Below are 22,078 nucleotides of genomic sequence, written 5' to 3'. Positions count from 1 at the left end.
ATAATAGATATTACTGGTGATTGCCAATGGACTTGCTACCAGTTCTAAAGTAGCTTATTCATTAAGCAAACCAGTTAAGGGCTGTAGAGATAGCTGTAGATTACGTTTCTGCTGGGAAATGTTCAACATTGTTGCTTATATACTCCTATAAGAGTGCTGTTCATATGCTTTTAACATGACTAAGTTAAACAGCTCAGAACTTTTACACCTTGTCCCAGTGAAGGAAATGTTTTTGGTGTCAGGTAGAAACCTTAAAAAAGGTTTTGGACATGCCATCTTCTGAAAATCATATTATTCTCTTGTGCCATGAAGGAATGTGTTGTCTTTTGGTTGCTATTATCGCAGGTTTGCAAGTATTCCAGTATTCCAGTATTATCAAATGTCAGCATGATTGCAGAGACAAAAGGGAGCCTCATGAAGCTGTAATGGAAAAAATAGATTTTCTGTTTTTAAATGATCACACCCGAAGTCAGACATGGACAGTATCATATGTATTTGTAATATATATTTAATTACTTTTTGAGTGTCTTGTAATTTATATTAGATGAGATAAAAAGTAACTTCTTTTAAAATACTTTTAGGAGCTTTAAAACATACTTTAAAGAATATTGCGTATTGTCTTAATTCTTGAACACCCCCTTTGCAGTTATGTATTAAGTGCACATTCAGAGTGATAGGTGTAGTGGATTTCATTATTTTAGCCAGAATGCTATAATTCCAGACACTTTGAATAACTCAGTGATATTTTTTTTTACAGGGTTCCTTTTTTTAAGTATTTCAACAGAGCATATGGACTTTGTAATCAGTTCATGTCATTCCTGAACTGTCACTTTTATGATCACAAGAAAGTCATCTTACAGCAGTTAATTCTTGACTTTTTAGTCTAAAATAACTAAAGTGTACAGTGTATTTTGCAGGATTTTTTCCCATGAATTTATTAAATACAAATTGTGTTTATCTTTAATTATTACATTTTTTAAATAAGTATTTTATAATTTATTTTACTACACTTGCAGAAGGTGTATTTGTAATTTCATGTTTGCCCATCTCACACTACAATCATACAACCAAAGGTCTAATAATAAAGCACCTGTAGTTAAAGTCCCGCTGTAAAAAAAATTAAAAAAAAGATTCCACACGAGATACCTGCTTTAAGAACGGAAAGACTCTTTATTCCGACGTCATTTGTAGTAATGCAGTTCATCTAACACTAGAGGGCGCCTTTGTCAAGCTGTACAAAGCCCCTTGCATCCAAGGCTCGTGCACAGATGAAACAAGCTATAAATGTGATGAACATTTACGAGGTATTATACACAGTTACTGTCACATTCATTTTTCATTACACAATAAGCCACGGGAGAGTTTGAGTTTGTTACACGGAAGAATGATGGTTGATTGATCCCAGTGTGTAGGGCTTCACAGATGTTTGAATATTTTAAATTATGGCAAATTAGCTTGTATAACAAAGACTTGATAAAACAATGTATTGTACAAATATGAATCGTTTAGTATGTCTAATATAGAAATGATATTTAATTTTTGGAAATATATATAAAAAATGTATTTTCAAGTGCTGTTACCTACTTTAGATCAAATTTACAAATTATTTCAGAATACCAACTAGGCTATTACAATTGTATATCATCTACATTACATTTAAAGCATTTTGCAGATGCTCTTATCTAGAGCGACTTACATATTTTTCAGAATGACAGAACATATGCTCCATGGAAAATGAACCCAGGACCTTGCTACTGCTAGCACTACTAGCACCTTCTCTATGTGATGAGCTACAGGAGCTAAGTAGCAAGACAGCTGTCTGACTGCCTGCCTGCCTGCCTGCCTGTCTGTCTATTCATATAATATTTATGGTCTAGCAAGATGGGAGTTCCAGGACTGTAACAATGCTACAATCAATCCATTGTATGTAAATTCTACAACCAGGCAAGCTAAATGTAAAAAAAACCAAACAATAACAACAAAATGAATTGAAAAATAATTTGCATCGCTACAGTGTAAATTCCATGATATTAAAGCCACCTAACCTACTCCATTAACACTCTTTCCCCTGCTCAGTGGTACCACCATCTCTCTGCCGCCTGTTCTGACAAAATCTGCTTCCCACTTATCTTCCATTAATGGGCCCCAATCAGAATCTGTATGAATAATCAATGGATAGTCAACAGCCGGAATGAACTCTCCCGAAGGCGAGCATGAATCTTGCTAATGGCACACATCCCCAGGTTTTAATTAGGAATAATGCTCCGCTTGGGTATACAGGCTATCACATGGTTTGTTTGCCGCCGAATGTGAAAGGTAAACATGGAGGGGACAAAAAACCAGCCTAGTGTCATTTCCCTGAGGTGAGCATGGGCCAGTCCACGGGAAACAAGTGCTCGCACTAATGGCTAGTACATTAGTCTTCTTAAACACCTGGTCATGGCCATTTAGAAATGTTCATTAACTGCTAGTGCAGAGTGAAAGGGTGCGATAGTTCGTTCCTGCGCAATTACGCCAGTGAGGTTGACTGTTGACTCAAAGAGCACTTCACTGTTCAGCATTAGGCCAAGTGCTAAAAGCCAAACTCACAATTATTTACTTTTGATTGGACCCAGGAAAAGTGTAAGGCATTATCTAACCAGTTTACGAATGATCAGGTTGAGACAAGGAATAAAACTGTTAAAATAAATAGAAAGTTGTATCATGAAACATTTGATTTTGAAAAAATTCAGGAATTTTACTGGTGATTCAGGTTTAGGAATTTAGTCTTAGGCCTTTACCACAGAATGGAATACCAAAGAGCAATACATTGGACAACAACAACAACAACAATAACAACAACAACAATAACAACAACAAACCCTAGTGACCAAGGGAAATATCATTAAATGGAGGACAAAACTATTATTACTCTATTATTAGTGCTGTGTCGATGTGTAGTTTTCATCCTAGTACAGTCTAAATACTGAGGCGCCTCTACGCTGAGCTCTCTATAGTGATTGGCAGGCTGCACTGAACAGCAGACTATTGTTTTCGCGAATCTTGCTAATCCACCAGGTCGATGGATGAAAGCCAGGCAATCCTCTTCCTCCCTCTCCTCCTCGTCCTCCTCATTAGTAGCTATGACGACTACTACATAATTCAGAAAGGTTTAATCAGAAAACCCATTACTTTGACCAGTGTATATACATGTTAGGACACCTAAGATGTTATAGGTGAATATTATATAACCAATAAATAAACAAATATTTATATGAATATTTATAATGTGCAAAATATTTATAATGTATTTTATATTAATGAAAGTACACAATACAATAAAAAGTAATGCTAGATTTTTTTTTATTTTTTTTTTGTAGTTTACGAGAAGTTGAATGGAAATATTGTAGGACAGTTGGGAAAAGTTAGACTTGCACTTTAATATTTGAATTGAATATTATAACTTTTAACACACTGAATTTAGACAATTTAGACCTTCAGTTAGAATACAAAGACAATTCTTCTTTTTGGAGCAAACAATCTTATGCGGTGATAAACAGTTTTAAACACATTTTTTGAAAGTAAGAAGGCTCTTTTATATATATATATATATATATACATATATATATATATATATATATATATATATATATATATATGGGGGGGCAGCATGCAATAGTACACTAGATAGACTAGCATAGTATAATATTCATATATTAATTTCAAATTTTTTTTTTGCATATTCATGTAATCAGGTATAACATCTGTAATATCTGATAAAGTCCTCCAGAATGGTTTGCTGCAATTTTGCCCTTCTACCCTGATATTTTATGGCAATATATTAACCTGAGAGAGAATAGCACGTTTTGCCTCAGCAATGCATAATCAACATATGGGCTGTATATCCATAACCGCATGTGTGCTTAGAATCTCAAACACGGGTGGGCTTTGCTGTCCGCTGGATATTGATTTAACATCGGTGGTTATGGAGGAGGGGGTTGGGGGTGGGGGGGTGAGAGGGAAGAGAGAGTGTTTAGTGCGTAGTGTCAGCAGCAGTGGTGATGGTAGGGTGTGTATGTGTGTGCGCACGCACATGTGGGTATGGGTGTGTGCAGATGTTCCATTGTGATGGATCTATTATCCAGCTATTACAAGATAAATGAATGATCTCTCCTATTTTCCATGCCTCCAGAAAATTGAAATTGGAGGGTGGAGGTGGTGAGGTGTGTATGTGTTTGAATGAGGGGTGGTGGTGGTGATGGTTGGAGGGGTGCAACCATCCTAGCTGCATTATTAGGGTTGTTGGGATGGCCATTAATTTAAGGAAGGAGAGGAACTCAGGCAGCCACAGCCTGGTGTCTTTACATTATCAATCAAGCCTCAGCTTTGCAGAGATGACCATGCACTCTCAGGTTTACGCCAGCTTAATTAGAATTCATGGCAAAATATATGCAAGGAAGCATCCTGTAGCCCTCATCATTTCATGGAGAATTTATTGTTATTTGGCCAAGCATTTTGCTTAGAGTGATATTTCCTATTACCAGCCTGTCAGTTAATATAGCACACCAAATTCATGGTATGAGATATTACTTGTCTGGAGCTGCATCCTGGCCACAGATATGTAGAATGAGGTTTCAAGTGCAATTCAAGTACCAAGTTATACAGTTACAATGCATTTAATTAGATTTTAGACATTTGACATCACTCAGCAATATGCAATTAACAACAGTATGTACAGGTGGTTGAACTCAACAATTAGCTGATGAATAGAACAATCATTTGATGATGCTTTGCATTCTTTTGTGATGCACATCCAAACGTTAGTATTTATATTATCTGCTCAGAGATACGATGATCAGCAATTAAATGTGTACCACCCAAATGGTAAGGGGCATCAGAGTGTATTTCCCATAATTTACTGTCAAAGCTGGCATTGTGCGTGATAAATAGTGGACTGCAGTCGAAGCTGATTACACAGTGTACTAGAAGTGCAGTTCACTGTCAGTAAGAAGAGCGATTGACTTCCTATTTACATATTAATGAAAGGCAGTAAGAATATGCACAAGAAAAAAACACAGTATTCATAGGGCGCGGCATTTACAAATAAGGCTGATGCTGAGAAAAATTTAAATTAAACCTATTTAGATTAATAAATGGAATGGGCCCTTGGTAGACCACACAATTTGCATTTCCATTTTCAAATTAGAGTGGGTGACTCCTGAAGTAATGCGATGATGAGTCTCTAACTACTGCTGCTGAATTTTAGAGGAAGTTTGCAATAAGTATGTATATAATGACCTTCTGCATGATATGACATTTATCCTCAAAGTGGCACTCAAGAAAACTCACAATCAGGTTTCTGTTGCGTGGCACTGAAGGTAAGGAATACACTTCGGATGTACGAGCCTTGGATAAATAATTTTTCACCTCACAGCTTTTGGCAGTCAAATAGTGATCCACCCTGTGCTGGAAATGGAGGGACTTATTTGTTTTGATTTTGCCTGAGGTTCCTTTTATCACTTTCTTCCTCTGTCACCTTAAATCTACATCTACTGTCTGACTGAAAGCACACACAGAAAGATTTATATTTTAAAAAAAGAAGCTCTGAATGGATTCACTGTGCTCACGCAGTCTGCGGAAAATCATGCTGCCGTTTGGCTCGTTTGGCTCGTTTATGCTAACAGATCTCTAGTCTGTAGGCAGGCGCGCGTCGGTTTTAGCCCTCGGTTCCTAAAAAGCAGCTGCCGGTGCATAATGACCCGCACAGAGAGAATCTGCCCAGTCTCTTTTTCATCGTGGATTTGATGGACGTCAAACCACTGTGAAAGTGCAGTAGATGGGAGCAATGTTCTGCGGTATATGCAAACTTATCAGGCCTAGTTTCAATGTGCTGCATCTCATTGGCTGCCTTATGTCCATGGGCATTTTAAAGGGAAAAAAAAATGCCAAAAGGAGACAAAGACAATAACTGAGTTCATGCTCAGGGTGCAGGCGATTATATCTTCTTAAGTGCTTTGGCAGTGATATGTGGTGTATATCAGTATATGTGGTAGACTGAACTCTTGGTTCTAGCTGTAAATGTGTGTGCGTGTGTGTGTGTGTGTGTGTGTGAGAGAGAGAGAGAGAGAGAGAGAGAGAGAGAGAGAGAGAGAGAAAGAGATTGGCCCAATGACAATTTTTCTAAACCTACCCTATACTTTACTTTTCAACCTCTAGAACAAGCCCCTGGTACCAATCACCATTTGTGCTGCAAGAGTTGACTTGATTTGCTGTCAATGACCTCCATTCCTTATTAGACTGCTTTGTGCCTCTGCACTGTGATGAGTCCTTCTCTTGCCTGCCTAATAGCCAGAAGCTATGTCCTGTGTGCCTCTCTCTCCCAGATACACAATAACCATCAAAGGTTCTGCTGGAGATGGTGGTACTGCCATCTGTGCCCTTAATTAGTCTTTGAAGAAGGCTGAATATTTCTGGTAAGCAAAGGGTTTTACTTTGCATTCCTACAATGCTCTAACTTCAAAGTTAGATACAAATGAAAATGCCTTGTATTCAAGCCTGTGCACCTCTGTCAGAGGAAAAAGGAAATTTATGGTTAGAATTCTGTAGACAAATGACATTTAGTTCATACGTACAAACTTGCGCGCGCACACACACACACACACACACACACACACACACACACACACACACACACACACACACGCACGCACACACGCACACTGACTGTGACCATTCTCTGTCACATAGCCATGGCCCCGATGATGCTCCTCGGCACCCAAATCTCCTATTACAGATGCTAATTATGCTATCTCACCCTGCTGCTTCCATAACCAACTCAGCATAATGCTCAAATTAAGGCTTTATTAATGTAAGTCAGCATCTAATGGTTTTAAAAATGATTTATATTGTTTTCCCTGATCTGAACAAATTAAATCTGTAGCTTTGATTAACACAGGCTTTTCATCAATGGAAAGTTTAAAAGCCTGTTACAGTCATATTTTCATCTTAAGTTCCACATCTGAAATTCCCAGGAAAGCAGAATAAACAATCATATGTTGAGAAATTTAAATAGGAAAATGGTTCAGCGGTAAGCTTTTTAAACACAAGACACTCTAACAGACATTATAATACAGATTTTAAAAGCTAAAGAATGAAGCTTTAAAAGCCTTATATTTTAATTTGTCTCTCTTATAGGGTAAATTAGAATGTGAGATAAACCAAATGGCTTTGTATATATGTTTTAAAAAACCGAACTAATGATATACCTTAGTAATTTTACTCATAGCTCCAATTTAATACCAAGGCAATTCCAAATACTTGCAGTCACTATTGCCATCAGTGCAGCTGTACACGTGTTTATGCTTTCTATGAAAACATCTGTAAGAAAATTTCAGAATTAGCTGGCAGTGAAATGTGACAATGCACATGAATTTTTCAGACAATTTTAAGTCATTCTGATACTTGATTACTGGGTGGCTGTGGAATAAGAGCATGCGTAGTGAAATGTAATCCAGGCCACCTCTTCCCTATCCCCATTACTCCAGCTTGCTGTGAAATTCCCATCTTACACACTTTGCTGGCCGAGGCCATGAATTATGCATCGTGCCAGAGAAATCCTCAATCTCACGCTTGGAGCCCACCGTGCATTACCCTGCTTCTATCTCTATTACCAAGATGAATTGTTGAATGGGGTGGTATTTGATGGGATATGGTTCTAACTTCATTGTTTGTTTGCTGTGTAAAATCTCTCTTTGGTGCGCGTCTCTTTGTGTGTTGAACCAGTGGCAAGTTTTATGGTTCTTCAGAGGGTGAAAGTGGTTGGTGTGGTTGTGGGCATGCACCATTTGTGATGGAAGTATTTTCATCTTCATATGTTACTTGCTGCTGGGAATGCCCTTCTTTTGCAGTAAAAAAACCCCAATGAATTTTATATATATATATATATATATATATATATATATATATATATATATATATATATATATATATATAGAGAGAGAGAGAGAGAGAGAGAGAGAGAGAGATAGATAGATAGATAGATAGATAGATAGATAGATAGATAGATAGATAGATTATTAATATGATTATTATCTACATTTATATAGCATCTTTCTCAAACTCCAATGCTTTACATTTTTTGAATATTTCTCTCTCTCTCTCTTTATATATATATATATATATATAGTGTAAACAATATTCAGGATCATTAGTATCTATTTCTTTCAGATCTTTTCTATGACACATGACTGAAGTGAGCTGGACCTACTTTCCAAATCATAATAGCCCTTCTTTAGCATGTCTTATCGGTCACTGATTAAGCTTTTAATACCAACATGAAAATTTCTTGTACTGTCCATAATGATAAAATATTAGTTACGCTCTTAGTGCAATCATTTCATCTCAGGCTGCCACTTGAGGTCACTACCACATATTAGTGTGGGTGTGCATCCATCTGACCCTGTAGATTCCATGTTTCCATGTTATAACCATGTTTCTTTCCTCACATACATTACAAAGTATATATGAATAATTCTATAGTATAGGTTAAGAACAATCAAAATATAAATACAGAGTCCTCATGTAATCTGTGGCATAATTAGTATTGCATATCGTATCCAGTGTAACAGTTTGGCAAACTTTAGGTATTCTAGTATTTTCCTGCCTTCAGTATAACTTTATTTTTGGTAGTATTTACATTAGTCAGTCTTATTGTGTTTGACCTTCTCTTTAACAGATATGTAGTCAGAAATAACACGTAGACATTTGGATTCTGACAAAAAATGCATCTAATCCTCCTATTCAATAGGTGGGCCTCTGATAACTTTTCACTCATAATTAGCTCGTCTTGATATGAGAGTCGCTTGGAGGAAATTGGACTGTCAGCAAATGGAGGCGTGCGATTGGCCTCATCACAGCGAGTTGGGTTCGTCATAATTTGTTCATTTGGTGCCTATCAGTCTGGCTTCATCTCCCAGGCGCCAATCCGTTGACCTCCCCCTCCTCAATTCCATTTGGTTCTGCTTTAATTATGAGTCAGCAGGTCCGAAGCAACGGCAAAGCCCACCTCGAACACCCCTCCAGCTGTCAATCACCCGCTTGATTGACATAAACTATATAGCTGGCGTTCTTCGAGGAAAACTGAAGCCACAGTAGCAGCATCTGAAGATTAAAACGGCTGTCGGCGTGTCCACTCCCCCTGCCACCACTACGTCGTCCGCTCACCTCTCTGCTCAGCTCCACCTTTCGTTTTGTTGTTGGGGAATATTCGTGATGGATACTGCATAGTAGCATGCTTCCGACCGCAGGTCTACATGTGATTAATATAAACAGGTGAAAAGGCTTTTAACATTTCTGGATCTACTTGAGTGTTTAGCCATGGAAAGGTAATTAGTCCCCTCCTGACAATGCAGCCATTCATATACTCATCCTGAATGCCTCAATTAAGCAAATGTTCTGTGGTTTTAAATGGCAGACAGTCAAAAACATATTGCAGTACCTGCTCTGTTCACTCAGCTTAGGCTCAACCTAAGCACTTAACAGCAATTTGCTCAAGGGACATATAACGCTGCCTAACATTGTACATTCGTTCCCCATAATAAGACCCTTTGAAATTCTTTCTCAGAAGAGAGACAAAGAGCATATTCTTTTTATCAGTTGGATGATGAAGTATCGATTTTTTTGTCGTGTTCTAAAGGGAAATGGTGACTGTTGGTGCTAAAGATCCGAGCTCCTGATCGGTACAGGTGATTTTAATCTGGTTTGTTTCCCTTCAGCTCTCTTAACCCTTGAAGGCTCTATTGCAGCTCCAAAACAACACTGCAGCAACATTGCCACAACATTATTTCCTCTTAGTTTACTTACAAAATTCTCTCAGGAAGGTAAGAAATGTTCATTGTTAGCATCTGCCAAGCTCTCATCCACAGGGCAGCTAATGGGTTTAACCTGAATGATTTTCTGTCGGTCTCTTTGGGCGGTGTAGTCTCAAACCGGAGCTTTATAATAGGCCAATTTGTTAACCTTCTCAGAGTGAGGGCATTCAATATGTGTCTGGTCAGCAGAGAATAGGTTAGGACTCTATGTTGATAAACCTGGAGGCCTGGTTGCCTTTTCAAACATGACTTCTTATTGGCTCCATTCCTCACAGAGGAAAGGAAGGTGGGAGGAAATGGAAGAGGTCACGTTAGTGGATGAGAGAAAAAAGGAGGTCACGTCAGATTTTGGCAGCGTTGCTAAGAGACAAACATCGGCCCTGTGAAGCTCTCTAAAATTTCCCAATAAGTTAAGATGTTTTGTCTGTTAAAATTCACTTTGATGGTTATGTAAGGTACATAATTCACACCTGTTGGTTTGGGTAATGGCTCTTGCTTTCAGTTTCCTTCAGTTTTTGGTCTCCCTTTTCTTCAGCTTGTTTCTTCACGGTGACTGTAGATCTGTCCAAACATAGTCTGTGAATGTGTTTCTAAGTGTATTCTTAGATGAAAGCCTAATCCTCAGACCTTATTTAGTATTCGCAGACCCCATGATTATCATACTGAGTGTATCTACCGCTATTGATTTCATGCAGACTATCACCAGTATATTTTAGGGGACAATGATGCAATGGTAATGTGTACAGTACTAGAAATACAATTACCCTAATTGTTTATTATTTTTCTATTAAGCAAACATTGATCATCAATGATTTAGAAAAAAGGGCAATGAATAGCATCAATTATTAATAGATTTGCCTCTGACAATAATGATAGATTATTTTAATGGTCACTGCAATGTCAGTTCAATGGCATTCAGATGCAAATAGGCCACTCAGATCTAATGGATTGTGTGCGGGATTCTTATTTAGAAGCATGAAATGCTTTTTTTTGTTTGTTTGCTTTTTTGCTTTCCTTTAAATGTAGCATTTGGTTTTAAGATGTTGCCTCATGTAATTCACTGTGAAAATAATCAGAAATGCTAAAATGGATAGCAGTAAATGAATGCTAGTGATGAAGCCCAGTTTATCGAACTTGCAAAATAAAATTCAAAACAGAGGGAATGTTCATTGCGTCTCGGCACTGTTTCAGGTTAAATATACTTCAAGAAATATATAAATATTTTTGGTTGTTCATTATCTCTTGGTCCTAAAACATGTCTACAAGACATCAGGGATATTTAGTCCATGACCAACATTTACTGCAAATATTGTTACGTTGTATATGTGAATGTATGCTGCTTTAATTGATATCAGATACAAGTCCCTCAGCTTCCCAGTGGAATCAGGCAGTTATTAGTTTAACCCCCTGTGAAGCTCTCTAAAACAGCCTCCCTTAAGTTTGGGACCCCTTCATTGATTCAGGTGTATTATTGTTTAACCCCAACAAGAGTCATCAAAATCATGTTTTGATTTTGTGAAGGTCTGTTTATTTGTTTGTCTGTTCAAGGACCAGAATTCATGAACTCACACATCAGGAAAAAATTTGGAATTACGTGGATTAATAACCATTTAATGGAGCCTGTAGTGTTCAGTTAATAGTTCATTAATTCCTGTGCCCCTTTAGACCCCAAATGTGTGCATGAATGTAGGTGTACATGTGCAGGTGCGTGTATATTTGTATACATAGGTGCACGTGTGTATGTGTATTTCCCGTGTACTAGTTACTAAGTGTATTAGGTACTTGCCTGTATAGTAATTTACCCTGAAGCCTAAACCCTGCTACACCTCATTAATTATTGCCAGTTTTAGTATTTTGGTGTAAGTGATCTTTTAAGAAGACAGTAATTTATCTCAACAAGCATAACAATGGAGCATTAACCTATAAATATATACTGAATAAAAGCTAGTCTCATATAGGAAGCAACCATTAGAAATCTTTACAAAGCAAATCGAAATTGATTAAAACACATTAAAGTGATAGCTGTTCTCTTTCTTCACTCTTTCATTCTGTATTGTTATTTATCTCACATTCCAACAAAATTGATCTTGATGCAGTGCAATTGCAATTACTCACGTTCTTAATTGGCTGGCTCTACATTAGCGAATGGAATCCGATTGTCCGTGCAGGAATCAATGGTGTTATCACAGAGAATATAGGGGCAGGGTCTGGGCAAGCAGTGTGTGATCAAACTGCTTGGAATGATTGCTGAATGTGAAAATGTCAGCCACAGATCTGAGCAGCATAACTTTTGTTGCCTAGAAAGTTTCCAACAAACATTCCAGACCCATTTGAGTTGTGCCTCATATGAGTGCGCTTAATAACGGTGCTGTCAATTGCAACTACAAAATGGTTATATTGCAGTAACAATCACAATTCAAGTCAGTTATCCTCACTAGGATACTATTGCATCTTAGGTATTAGTCATTCTTTATCCAATCCAGATAAACTGGTGTCTAATATAAGGAAAGCGTGATGGGATCAAATCCGTGATAACATTTACTAATGTTTATACAAACACTGTGGAATGAAGCAGATCCCGCCTTAAAAAGGACAAACAAACTAATCGGACGAGACGCATAAATGACCTTATTTATTAGGCCGAGAGCTCGCATTATGGCCAGTTATTGGTGTGAAATTGATAATTGCTTGATTATGGGAGCTAATGTCTGGCATGACGAGCAAGACCCATTATGCTGTCACGTTTGTTGCTGTCAGCAAAATATAATCAAGGTCAGACAGCACAACAGCTGTCTCATGATAGGACTCTGTTCTCGGAGAAGAGCAGAGAACCTCGAAAATTAGCCTCATTCTTCCTTTAATATAATGTACTAGCGTGCATATGATGAACCATGGCGTGTCCTTTTTAAATATTGCAAGGATTGATTCTGGATTCCTTGTTGGGGAGACTGGTGGGAGACTCATGCTGAGTTTCTGGTCAGACTGGTATCTGCTCATTCTCGTAGATCGGAGCCTTAGGCCTACCATGTTGATGAATAAGACATACAGGCTTATTTCCATTGCTTGAAATCCTAAGTAAACATCAAACCAAACTTTGGCTGCAAAGTGACAAAAGCTCTCTGAGGACACTTCGCTAGACTTCTGTTTTCTTTCTTTCTTTCTTTCGCTGCTCTATCTTCTCTCTATGGTGCTTGTGGATGATGTGTCTGAGTGCTTGTGACAGTTGTGTGTTACGTCTAATAGAGCAGAAAGGCTACTCAAAATAAAGCTATTTGAAAATTTGTTTATGTGAAATATTTGTAAATAGAGGCAGGCCTCCCAGCACCGCGGCGTCATATTGGCCTGTCAGTCTGCATTCGGACTTTGACGGTGGATTTGAGGCTGGCAAATGCACCACACGTTAGAGTGAATCCCACAGTGTCACGGCTTTTCCCAGCACTGCGTTACAGCGTGCTTACGGGGGCTGGCGAGCATACGTCGATGTCTTATCTCTGAAGCACAGTGAAGCACATCCTCTTTCGTGTCTCACAGCTGTAAAAGTCACATTGCTCCACTGGCAGGGAACTGTGCACTATCAGTCAATTCACCTTTTTCACTCCCCTTTTTATTTTGCTACAATTGACTAAATAACAGTATGATAAATGAGCTTAGCAGTTCATAAAAAGTAAATGTGGCATAATTCTACATTAGTTATAATTTATTATATACATTCAATAATATTTAATTATGTTTAACCATTAAATAATTTAACACATACACACGTGTGAGTTACAATATATGTTTTTTGGAGGTTTCACTAAGAAATTTGACAGTCTTTACATTTTTACTATGACTCCCCATGAACTTCAGTTCCATCCAGAATTTAATAAGTTTTCTTCAGTCTCTTTTCTCTGTAAACACTTGCCAATTTCGGTCTGTTAACTACCCCAACAATCACATTTGATGCTCCTTAATTTTGAACCCACACTCCCTTTCCAATGCTTCTTTTCCAGCTCAGCAATCGAGACAATGTGTTTGCTTACCAAGCCACTTCGCTAAGTGTTCCCTTGCATGTAAATTAATCTTGATTCAGTTGACACTGTCATGCTGAGTGGTACAAATTGCCCACAGCAATAAAACAGCATGAATGGGGAAAAAAGCCCAAATTGAAGCACTTGATGGGATGTTACTTTGCTTTATGCCAATACATTAGTGCCACATAATGAATTTCCCTGGTCTGAGAAGCATGGTATGGTAGATTTTTAATTTTGCCTTCAATAGAGCAGCACCATGTCTTTTAAAATCTGAGTCAGACAAACCATTAGCAACGAGGATGTTAAGGTTAAATAGGAAGCAATGCATTCACTCACACAAGCCCTGAGCACCATCCATCAATCCATTTGCAGTAGCTTGACAAAAGTGCTTGGCTTTAAATAACACTCGATTTACTCCCTGCGCAAACCAGGCTTTTAGCATAAACAAACATAGCTGCATTAATTTATTAAATACCAGTCTTTCAAAACCCAAAGGGTGGCTGAAGATAAGCCAAAGTGTAACAGGCGGTCATAAAGACTCCTTTGCCACTATTTACACTCATTTCCTTCTTCAAAAGCTGAATATCCTTGCAGAACCCACATAAAGTGATCATTTTGCAATACAATTACCAAATATTAAATACACACAAATCTTATAACCATTGCTAGACTTCATGTAAGCACCTATGCAAACTATGAAACAATCAGGAACTGTTACCAAAGTGCCCATGCACACATATCTGTTGTTTTTACCACGAATTCTAAATAGTCACTCTTGTGCACAATGGGTTCAGTAACATCTTTTCTCCAGGTTAATGCATACAGCACTTTCCTTAATGTGAATGGCCAGTGCATTTGACCACTAAGAGGCAGCACTGTTCAGCGCTTTGATATAAATTAATATGTAAATTGCTTTACAAATAAACTTACCCATAATAATGTAATATTTATAACAACAGTGATACAGTTTAAGAGTAAACTTTGTTGCAGGCTAGCTAGCTAAACTACCTAAACTTGTAGACAATATTACATAACATAATCTTTAGCAGATTTTGTCGTAGCCAGTTAGCTTTATGCTGGTTTGTCACTAAAATCCACAACTGTACATGTTCTGTACATGAGTGTCAGCATTAAAATGGTCAGGCAGTTAAGTGTTCTGTTTGCCAAGATCCATACGAGAGTTCGGTGCAATTTACCAACTCGGGGATAATCGCTCTGGCAGCACAAATGAAGGGGCCAGCTCTTTTTTCTCATCCGCAGCTCACTAATAGGATTGTGTCTGCTTCAGCACACTTTAATTGAGGACTGCATGTCAAAAGATAGCAGGGCTGAGTGAGCTGGTCACTGCTGAAGTGAAGGGTGACATGGACTACAGGAACCGTGTTATGACTTTCATGAAAATGTCAGTAATTACTTGGTTTTAACCTTTGGATATGATATGTGGGGAACTAAAAGCCATCTTTTTTAAAACAGCATAGCATGGCTTGAAACCTTTATGAAGTAGTATCACACTTTTCAAAAACCCTGACAAAAACAGGGTTAAATGATTTTAATTAAATGATTTAATTAAATTATTTTATTGAGGTTCAGGGTTAAAGTCATCTTTTGAAAACTTTACCCAGTCTAAAACAACCAAATCTCAAGAATTCTCTTAATTTCACTTCACTTATTAGCATATGACATAGAAATTAAATTACAACCCAAATCAGATCTCACGTCATTCCATGTGAATGTTAAAGCATGCCTTATTCTTACAGTAGCCTAGATGCACAGAGATACTCTTTTGTTGGTCTGTGGTTTCAAATGAGAACCCTGCAGCAAAACATAACAATAAAAGCTGCTGGTGAAGACTTCTTGGACATGGTTGTAATCAAACAAGGTCAAGTGAGATGACATTTTAACTACAGAGTAAATTAAACTGTAATGATGGATGATGAATGACTTTATACAGTGTAGATTTACACATCCACATAAAAGAACATTAATGCCATTCACCCTATGTTTTACTTATATAATGACTAATTTATGTAATTTAAGGTTACTGCATGGTAACCTGTGCATTTACATTTACATTAAACACATTATTATATGATAATGAAAATGTGTATAATATGTCCAGGCCACGGTGAACATTAAGCCAGAACTTAGCTAAACTTCTTTGTTATTTTTAAGATGATGTAACATATAAATCACATTCGAGTTTGCATCTTTCTGACTGTTCGAGCTTCTCCTTTGTAGCTGTTTATTAAAGGTTAATCCTTTTGTAGCGTTTTCTTAAGCATGCGGTCCGTCCACAACATATCTCTTGCTATCATTAATGTATGCTTTTGACACGTGCCGAACGAAATAAAAAACAGAATCCAAAGAAAGGACCCTTGAGTCTATTACTCATTTAATCCTGATTAAGGCTGGAGAGAGAGAGGGGGCTTTAAGAGCCTGCTGATAAACTCCCTTTCTGCTGTTGATGGTAATTACCCACATCCCCCGGGAGCGCATCGAGCTACTGGCGACGCACGGAGTGTGCTAATCATCAGACGTGAGCCGCTGTCCAGTTGGTCTGCGAGTGAATGGGACCCGGCGGGTCCGTGCGGTGTTGCTGTGTGCTTCAGCAAGGCCTTTTGTGGCCCTTTTGTCAGGGATAACTGGCCTGCCATTGTGACCAAATATGTTAGGCAAATTGAGGCAGATGGCGCCGATTCAGACACGTGGCTTTCCCAGGCCCACGGGGACGCCGAGACAGGGGAGAGGGGTGGCGTGGGTCAGGGCCCCGCTTGGCACTTGTTAGTGCCTTCAATAGGCCCATGTGTCCCCGTTTTGCTCTTGATGTGGTGTTGCTGAGATACACTGCAGTGAGTACTCTCCCTCTACGCCGGCACAGACATCATGGGGGCTGCTATCCTGACACTGTGTTCCTCAGCAGGCCTGGGTCTGGTCCCTCTCAAGGCCCCTGGGGCCTGTCTGAATGGGCAGGATCGACGAATGGGTGGTGGTCTGTCCTAAATATCTTCTCAGTCAGCTGTGACTTTTTTTCTTTTTTTTTGTAATCCTCACATTAATAGCTGGTACTTATGGGATTTGCAATGTTTTGGTATTATATCTTAATGATTTTTTTTTTTTTGTATGTTTTATGCCCACAGTGTCAGGCCTGGGGTAAAGCCATTAAATTGTTTGATATATAAAAGTAAAGTGATATATAAAAATCACTTTTTGATGTAATGACTTTAATATGACTGTACCAGTTGACTGGTTTTCCAAGGTCATTTCCATTATGCTTAGACATATCAGTTTCAAGACCGATTGCAGGACACTTAAGTAGTTATATGATATTCAGCTATTCACATGGGTTGAATTTAAAATAAAAGTATAATGAAAGTATGTTTCATATATTGTTTAAATTAAATGAGCCAGACTCTTGCTTATGAATTTTTGTAGGAGTTTTAACAATAGGTTTAGCAATAGATTTTAATCTGAAGAAGTCCTTATTCCCAGTATCATTGTTTCTAATTAATTTATAAAACCTTCATAAAAATTCCATGGCATTTAAAAGTCTGGATTTTATAGAGAACAACATATAAGAATTAATTTCTATTTCAATCTAATGTAAATAAAACATTTTAAAATTACATATGTAATATGACTCTCATTACTCCCTAATTTGTCATTTGAGGTTGTCAGACTTTAATAGGTGTCTTGTTATGTGTGTTGTAAAAGCAAAAAGCTTTTAGAGCAGAACGCCACTATACCGATGCAGCTTTGCATACTGAAGGGGTCTCATACAGACGGCTTCTCTTCCTTTTCAAACTTTTCATTGGTTGGCAACAGGACTATGGTACCATTCAGAAAGACAACAGCACCAAAAACCTATTGCAATCGGCAACAACATTTTAGCTGTTTTTGGTGTTATAAACTATTGACAAATAGGTAGACATTACAGGGCTCTTTACTCTGAATTTGAATGCTTTTAGTGTTGTCAGTCTTCTGTGTCCAGCAGTAACATAGAGGGGATCCACTTTTCTTTATATCACTTTTCCAAACATAATGACATATTAATATTTTGGAACAAAGAGTATAGGTGACAGAGAAATTCTGAAAACAAACAATAAATAAATTAAAAATACATAATAAACATGCAAAAATACATAATAAGCAAGTCTTTTTGCAGGAAGCCAAATCATTGTTGACCGGTGTTATTTATCCTGTTGAGATTACACAGCAATGACCACAACCAGCCTGATTTAGTGCACATTACATGTTGTTGTCTTATATTCAGATCAAGAAAATTCTGCCATGGTTATTGACAACTTGAATTCATGATACTTAGCTGGAATTGGAAGTTCCAGCACACTTGTTGGTGTGGCATAGAGTAAACTTATTCTGGAGCAAAGAGATGCTTAATGAGTTTTGAAGATTGTATTGAAGAATGTTGGCCCAAACCAATTTCATTAAAACTGCTTTGGCGATGTTCTCACACTCTTCCACATTACCGGCACCACGACGTCTAAAGCCAGCTTCATATGCCGTGCATGTAGGTCTGGCATACAACAGTTACAGACAAAAGGGACTGCTCTGTGCCAAACTCTCCACAGGTTTCCCTGCCATCTCAATTACCCACGATGCTCCTGGAGTCTCCCAAACACAGACAGCTCCTTCTCCGCCTGCGCTCCCACTCCGCGACGTGGGCTGCGGGACTCTATTGTAACGCGTTGCTTATTCAAACGCGCAGGAGGTCAGGAGTGAAGATGTTACCCGGCGGCCATTCATCACGCCCATGACACCCTCTGCTCCCTGCGCCCACACCTCCAGGCAATGCTTCATAGGAGAACAAACACGTCAGACCATGCGACTTGGCCATCCATTTTCCGGCGCTGTGCGTTAGGCCTCCGTGAATATCCTCATGTGCGACCTGTGGCTTCGCATTGGAAGGATGGGAATGCAGGGGAATGCCGCTGGAGCTTTCACAGTGCAAAGATAAAGAACTAAAGCAGATGGACTAAAGTTTTATACTACATAGAGTGCTATGGATACCACTACATATGAGCCTCTACAAATTTTAATTAATTGTTCATATGCCAGCAGGAACAGTATGCACTCCCCAGCCTAAACCCAGTAGCATCAGTTCATTGTCTGAAGAAGCTGCAATCTGTTGTAGGCGCTAGCAGTGTCCTCTCATTATTAGTAGACGGCATGCCACCAATCCCCTCCCTCCTTTACATTTGGCACCCACCTAACCTCCCCCGACAAATCATTGGCTAATTACGATTCCGGACAGAGTTTGACGGCGGCTAGTGCTGCATCTGGTCCCTGAGGAGCCTCCGGTTGCAGCTGGCGAGGTTGCTCCACAGCAGGTTGGCTGTGGCCTGTCATAAATAAAGCCTCTTATAAACTGGTTATGAACACCTGTTAGATCATCTGTCAGCCCAGGCCGGTTCCCATCCATCACCTGCAGCTCGGGGAAGTCATCCTAGCCTCTGAACAAACCCCTCCACACTGGCTGTGCCCCTTCGCACCCCTTAAGGCCAATACCTTCCTTAGAATAATAAAATGTGGGGCCGCAAACGCTGGCGAGAAGAGGACGAAGATCTCCCACAGACGAGCGGCCAAAAGGAGGCAACAAAAATGCCTTTCCCATCAGTAAGTGAAGGAGTAGGCGTCCAGGATGGAGGTGTGGACAGAGCAGCACAGACAGACTGCTGGTCACACAGGCACAACATGTACTGGCATACATGTAGACCAGGACTGCCCTATTATACTATCAGGATTCCATGTCAAGACAAGGGGAAAGCCCGATTCGGCAAGAGAGGGACAGTTTATGGGGACCACAGCAAAAAACAAAACAAAAAAACTGCAGCAAAAATGCAGCAAGGCATCTGTGGTGCGGTGGTGCTTGGAGAAATGTTTTCATTCACGCCATTATGCCACAGACAGCACGGCCAGCCAAAGCACATCAATCATATTCTGACAGAGGGTGTATAGAGTATATGTAAACCAATGCATTTCACAAGCTGAGTTTTATGTGAAATGGTGTCAAAGCATATCAGCATTTTACACTGGATGACATTCCAACCATATTTAAGTCACAGAAATCTCTTTTAAGGCACAAAGAGTAAAGCAAAACATTAATTTGCTTAAAAAATAAAACCTGCATTACATTTCTAGAACAGTCAGCATCATGTATGCCATTTGAATATTATGCATACATTATCTGCAAAAATATAGTGCACTATCCTTGGTTTATAGCAACTATTACACCCTAGTTAGTTTCAGTTTTATGTGCATTATCCCAGGTCTTGGCAGAAACTATAACTTTTATGCATTCATAAAGTTTAATTTGAAAGCAATGAATCATGGAAGATCAAGGATCCTCTGTCACCTATCTGCAGGAGAAAGATAGGCACTGAGGTTAGACCACATCCCAAGTCCAGCTGATGGAGATTTTATTGTGTTATCTGAAATGTTTTATGATCATAACTTAGTCATGCTCTTTTTGGAGTAGCATCCATCTTATGCGCTACTATGGCTATTAAGGAGCCCACTTTATAGTGACTCTGCTCAAAGCTGTTACCCTTGCAAGTTGGCAGGCATTTGTATCACTGACAAAGGTTCTTCCATGTCAAAGTTCCGTGACATCAGTGGAATTGATGAACTAGTTACAAAACTAGTATTTAGAAAGTAGTTAGATCTGAAATCAAAAGAACTATCCCTGGTTCTCTTCATGCCATCATAACAGAGGTCAAAAACAAGTTGGTGCAGTCGAATGGACGGAGACTCTCCAGTTATCAACACAGAGCACCCCATTTGCAATCACAATCTGTGTCAGCAAGAAGCAGTAATGAGACATCAGAATGCAACTCGCCGTAAAACAGGGGACCCTGATCCATCTCGATCCTGGCACATGCTATTACAGGGGAGACGAGCTGGCCCGTGGGCCCCGGTGTGACAACTTGATTTCCCGCTCTCTTGGTGGGACATCTGAACGGCTGACATGATAGGCCTGTTAATTTGGCCGTGTCGCTGTGCCCGTGTCAGCTTCCATAGGAAGAGGAGGCTGTGTTGGTGCAGGGAGCGGGAATAGGGTCTGTCTCAGCTACGGAAGCACCTGTCTGGCCTGACAGAAAAAAGCACAGTGTTCTAATGTGTGGGGCTCTAGGCTTGGTCCTCCGATTGGCAGTAGGATGGATGTTCATGCACACACTCCCACATGCACACACATGCACACACAAACCCATGCACACTAACATATTTCCTTCAGTGACAGGCATGGGTGGAATAGGGCAGCAGTGAGTCCTTTTGTTTGCCCTTGATGAGCATGTGATTAATGGAAATAGGAGAAACGGATGGGCGCATCAGTATTCAAATAGCCTGCCATCTTCTTCTATTCACGTTCCTGGTGCCTCACAAACATTCAGCCCCAATCAGCCTCTCTCTCCCTCTCAGTTTAATTCATTCAAAAAATTGAGTTTGAATAGTGCAGAATAGTGATTGGGAGTCAGGCAAGACAAGAAAGAAATACCTATTTCCATGTCTATGTTTATGAATTTTCAGTGTATATGTGTATGATGGGAAAGCTAGACTCTGGCTTTATAAAACTTCAGCCCACCTTAACAGACCCAATTCTAGGCTCTCTAAATCACTTCTGATGGTGGGAACAACCCAAACGAAAAGCCTGTGTACTACTTATGAGCCTAATTGAGCTGATCTGTGTTCAGTTCGTTAGAGTAATTTATCCCATAATTGACTGGGTGAAGTAAAGGACTGGTGAGTGCACAGACAGACAGCTTTGTGAAGATGCATGGACACAGGGGGCCAGAGCTGTCCCTCACTGGAGTAGGAATGCAGGAACCAGCATCAGTGTGCCTTTGTGCTGCTCGCCTGCTGCCAGCTGAACAAGTGTGATTTGAAAGTATGCTTAAAACGAACCCACCCAATTACCAGGGCCGAACATGAGTGACCTCTGCTAACTCACAAGCTATCAGTTTCCAATTTGCCCCAGTGCCAAGCCCAACCTTCTGCACTTGTGCCCTGAACCTCCTACGCATCCCCTTCATGAGGAAGTGGGGGTTTTTGTGTGCCGATGATCAAATGTAACCCCTTTGTGCCGGCCGTGCTGCCGGTGAATGCCGTTGTTTTGATAGGTCCCATTGACTCCGGGCTCCTTAAGCCTGGACACAAACACTCCAGCGCAGGTGCGTGGCCCTGGCTCCCCCGGGTGCCACGGCC

The sequence above is a fragment of the Electrophorus electricus genome, chromosome 5, assembly GCF_041902795.1.
Source record: "Electrophorus electricus isolate QZ-2024a chromosome 5, ASM4190279v1, whole genome shotgun sequence".
Taxonomy (NCBI): Eukaryota; Metazoa; Chordata; class Actinopteri; order Gymnotiformes; family Gymnotidae; genus Electrophorus; species Electrophorus electricus.
Note: the sequence above shows the minus strand (reverse complement) of the source record.